We start from the raw sequence: 5,016 nt of genomic DNA on the forward strand, positions 1-5,016 counted from the left end.
AGGCTCCTGCGTCTCCGGGACGGGGCTCTCCTGTCCTGGGGACACTCGCCCCGGCCTCAGCCCGGCTCCTCGCGGGTCCCTCCCCCTTGGAGGTCCTTTTGTTCCTTATTTCTTTTTTCTCCCGTCTTCCTACCCTGATAGAAAGCGCGAACTCCTCTCACTGTAGCGTTCCAGCTGGTCTCTCTTTAAATCTCAGGGCCGAATTCGTAGTTTTCAGGATGATTTGAAGGTTATCTAGGTAATTTGGTGGGGACAGGTGACTTGGGGACCCTACTCTTGCCGCCGTCTTGCCCCCTCCTCCTCTGGGTATCTTTTTTGCTTCACAAATTCTATGCTTATATTACTTGACATTTTAAAATATAGTCCATTTTTTACTTTTTTATACTTTTGTGTATGTGCTAAAATGTCTTAAGTGTAGTGGATATTTTAATATTTCAGTAAATCCATATTCCTGTAACAATGTATTGTGCTTAGCAGGCAACTAGTAAATGTTTAGTGATTGATTACAGATGGTTATGATAAAGAACAAAATAAATGATATCGCAAATTTACAATAATATGCTAATTGAGTCATGAATGTAGTGCAAAAGGAATTAGAGAAGATGGAAATATGAAGAGAGGGATTTCTATGGAATATAGGATTTATAACCAACTGCAGATGAGGGAAAAGATGGTGAATATGGTAGCAGTCCAATGCAGAAAATACCAACATATGGTGGACTTTACTACATTCTGAGGTGGTTGTGTTATGAAATCATAGAAATGTTAGACTTGGAAAAATTACTTAACATCAGTCACCTCAGCCCCCTTTATTTTGTAGATGATGAAACCGAGTTCAAAAAGTGAATCAGGGGATCTCTGCATGGCTCAGCGGTTTGGCACCTGCCTTTAGCCCAGGGCATGATCCTGGAGTCCCGGGATCAAGTTCCACATCAGGCTCCCTGCATGGAGTCTGCTTCTCCTCTGCCTGCATCTCTGCCTCTCTCTCTCTCTCTCATGAATAAAAAAATCCTTAAAAAAAAAAAAGAAGTGAATCAAGTTGCAGAAGGGGTGGGAGAAAGAACTTAAGTTTCCACAGACTTAGGGCTAGGATCTGATCACAGCTTTTCTGATTCCAAGTGCTATGTTCTTCTGGCCATTCCATGAACCATGAAAAGTGAACATGACACGGGCAATGATCAACAAGTACAAATCACATAGAATCTTTTTTCTATGTCGCATTATCTCAACTGCGTTTAGATTCTGCCAGCAAAATCTCTCTTCTGGCTTGTTCTTACTTTATTATATGCTTTCATAGCTGAAGCTCTGTGATCACTTCCACTCCTTGAGATGTGCTACAATAGCTGGATACCTTTAGAGTTTCTACATTATCTTTTCTCTTGAGGAGGAAAAGTTGACTATAATTTGATCAATTGCAAAAGCATGAGGCTAAACATAAGAGAGCATTAATAGGATTGACAGCATTGCATATAGATGGCAAACAAAGGGGTAAGGAAAATGAAGAGCATCATAAATTGCCTGAGTTTTGAGAAACTCCATGGGCAGGAGTAACAAACTGTGAGGGAGAAATCAATGAGCTCATGTCATTTCTTCTTTCTTCTCCTATGTTATTCCAGGGCATTCTGGTTTGCCTCTCAATAACCCTTCTGATTCAGCAGAAAGTTTTGCTTAATCTTCTCATATCAAAATCTAGGGAATTTTAAGGAGACTAGGGAGTTGGAAGCAGTGCTTTGTAAAAGTGAGTTACTGCCTATTTTCTGCAACTACAGTTTAAGGGATTATATTAGATGTGTTTTGACTTTGTGAAGTAAAATTTATGATATGAAATTCACGCAGTCAGTGATTCCCCACAAAGTTGATTTTCTCTTTACTCCCCTTTTTCAGGTAAAATTAGTGTCACCTCTGCTTGCAGAGGCAATGGATGGAGCCAACGAATCTGTGGTATCTGAGTTTGTGTTCCTGGGACTCTCCAATTCATGGGAGATCCAGCTTCTTCTTTTCCTCATTTTCTCTGTGTTCTACATGGCAAGCCTAATGGGAAACCTCCTTATCATGTTCTCTGTGAGAGTTGACCTTACATTGCACTCTCCTATGTACTTCCAGCTGGCAAACCTCTCCTTTCTTGATGTGGGGATTTGCTCTATTGCAGCCCCCAAAATGGTTTATGACCTTTTCAGAAAACACAAAACCATCTCTTTTGGAGGTTGTATACCTTCTTTATTCATGCTATTGGGGGTACAGAAAAGGTGCTGCTCATTGCCATGGCCTTTGACAGATATGTTGCCATATGTAAGCCTCTGCACTACCTGACCATCATGAGCCCATGAACGTGCATTTTGATTTTGGTGGCAGCCTTGGTTCTCGGCCTCATTCACTCCGTGGCCCAACTGGCTTTTGTTGTAGACTTGCCCTTCTGTGGTCCTAATGTATTGGACAGCTTTTATTGTGACCTTCCTCAACTCATTAAACTTGCTTGCACGGAGACCAATAGATTGGAGTTCATGGTCACAGCCAACAGTGGACTCATCTCTGTGGGTTCCTTCTTTATACTGATTATTTCTTACATCATCATTCTGACCATAGTATGGAAGCACTCTTCAGGTGGGTTATCCAAGCCCCTCTCCACTTTGTCAGCTCATGTCACTGTGGTGGTTTTATTCTTTGGGCCATTAATCTTCTTCTACACATGGCCCTTTCTCTCATCACACTTGGACAAATTTCTTGCTATCTTTGATGCAGTTCTCACCTCTTTTCTGAATCCGGTCATCTACACATTCAGGAACAAAGAGATGAAGGTGGCAATGAAAAAACTCTGTCATCAGCTTGTGAATTACAGGAAGATACTCTGAAGATACTCTAAATACTCTAAAGATAAAAAAAATCTGAGCTCTACACTCAATAATCACAGAAAAAAAAGTGATCAACATTTTATATCCCTATTAATTTTATGTACTAGGTTACATTTAGGCAACAACCATGTCTATGTGTATCTCTGAGTACCCTAATTAATGATAAAGGGAGCTAATGTTAGGACTTCTGTGTTTCAGAACCCTATGCTGGATGTTTTATATAAATTATGTTATTATATATTTATGAAAACACTGTGTAGCAAGTACTTTTTTATTTTGGTTTTGGGGGATAATTAAAATTGAAAATGCTTCCTGTTCACCCCTCTTTAATTATAGGGAAATGTCTCAAACCAAAGTTATCACCTTAATCCACCACTTCCAATTGTCTTATCCCTCAAAAGGTGCCAAACAGAGAATGTGTTCGACAATTTAGTATTGGAAATTGGCATGCTATTTCTTTTCACTGTTGTATTTTCATTGCTTTGAATTGGTTAACGGCCTTTACTCAAACTATCTACCAAACTGCCATATGGCAATTGACATATGGCAATTTGACTTTTATCCTCTAAGGATCAGTTTGATTCCTATTAACTCATTCCTTTGGTTACCTAGAGAACTGTTGATTATATAATGGAATTGTGGAATTTTGAACTGGAATTTGAGTATCATTTGTCCCCACCTATTTATTTTATCAATGATAATAGTCAGGCACAGAGATGTTAAACGGTAGATTCAAGGTGAGAATCAAATTTCCACACTCGCCTTCCCCAACTTTATTGAGGAATAATTGTCAAATATAATTGTATACATTTAAAGTGTACATTGTGATAATTTGATATACACATTCACTGTGAAGTTATGACCAAGATCAAGATAATTAACACACCCAACACCTCACATAGTGAGCTCTTTTCTCTTCACTTTAGATTTAAAAAAAAAAATCTAGGCTTACTTACTAAATTGGATTCTTGAGCTTTTCATTAATAGACTATTCCTCTGGCCTGCTATTTATGACTTGATAATAGCAGAAGTAACACAACTGAGGTCATTATTTTCTTCATTTGGTATCGGTTTCATATGATTATATGTTGTTTCCAAGTTCTTTATTTGCAGGCTAACAAGAAATTTCTGGTTATTTTACAACTGCACGATTACTTCATCACTCAAACATGGTCTCATTCAAGGCTTTTATTTATATAACTTACTAAAAAATCAACAATAAAACAGTATTTCCCTCTCTGTATTGCCTTTCAACTCTAATGAACACTCTAAAAGGTGTTCACCATAACTTATCTTGTTGCTACCAAGAATTGGCTGTTATCTTAAGTAACCTTAAAGAATCTCATATGTGAATATTACTGCATTCCTTTATCTGTTTCTGGATCATGGTTTCTAAGTCTGAACAGCTGAGGCATTTTAGAAATTTTGGGATCTAGAGATCATATAGTCTAGAAACGAAATCTTTCTGTTCTTTAAACAAACTAAACTATTGATTTAGAAACTAATAACTCTGATAAAGTTGTATTAATGCCTACTTATTTTAAGATTCTTTAAAAATGCCACATATACACTCATATTCTTGTAAGCAATTTTTGGTAGATCTTTGTGATGAATCCTTTTTTTAAAAAAAGATTTGAGAGAGCGAGTGAGCATGAGCAGTGGAGAGGTACAGAGATAGAGGGAGAAGCAGACTCCCCACTGAGCAGGGAGCCCAATGGGGCTCGATCTCAAGACCCTGAAATCATGACCTGAACCAAAGAAGATGCTTAGCTAAAAGTCATCAGGCATTCCTGAATCTACCTTCTTTTTGTTGTATTTTTTTTATTGGAGTTCAATTTGCCAACATATAGCATATAGCACCCAGTGCTCATCCCGTCAAGTGACCTCTCAGTGCCCATCACCCAGTCACGGCATTCCCCTGCCCACCTCCCCTTCCACTACCCCTTGTTTGTCCTCCCAGAGTCAGGAGTCTCTCATGTTCTGTCACCTTCTCTGATATTTCCTTTTTTTAAATAATAAATTTATTTGTTATTGGTGTTCAATTTGCCAACATACAGAATAACACCCAGTGCTAATCCAGTCAAGTGCCCAACTCAGTGCCTGCCACCCAGGCACCCATACCCTCTCCCTTCTCCCCTTCCACCACCCCTAGTTTGTTTCCCAGAGT

The 5,016-nt window shown here is 38.8% G+C and overlaps 1 pseudogene; it reads left to right on the forward strand.

The window, feature by feature from the left end:
* The first annotated feature begins 1,917 nt into the window (after positions 1–1,917).
* LOC119879377 lies at positions 1,918–2,849 on the forward strand (annotated as a pseudogene).
* Positions 2,850–5,016: the final 2,167 nt, after the last annotated feature.

The sequence above is a fragment of the Canis lupus genome, unplaced genomic scaffold (assembly GCF_011100685.1).
Source record: "Canis lupus familiaris isolate Mischka breed German Shepherd unplaced genomic scaffold, alternate assembly UU_Cfam_GSD_1.0 chrUn_S706H869, whole genome shotgun sequence".
Taxonomy (NCBI): domain Eukaryota; kingdom Metazoa; phylum Chordata; class Mammalia; order Carnivora; family Canidae; genus Canis; species Canis lupus.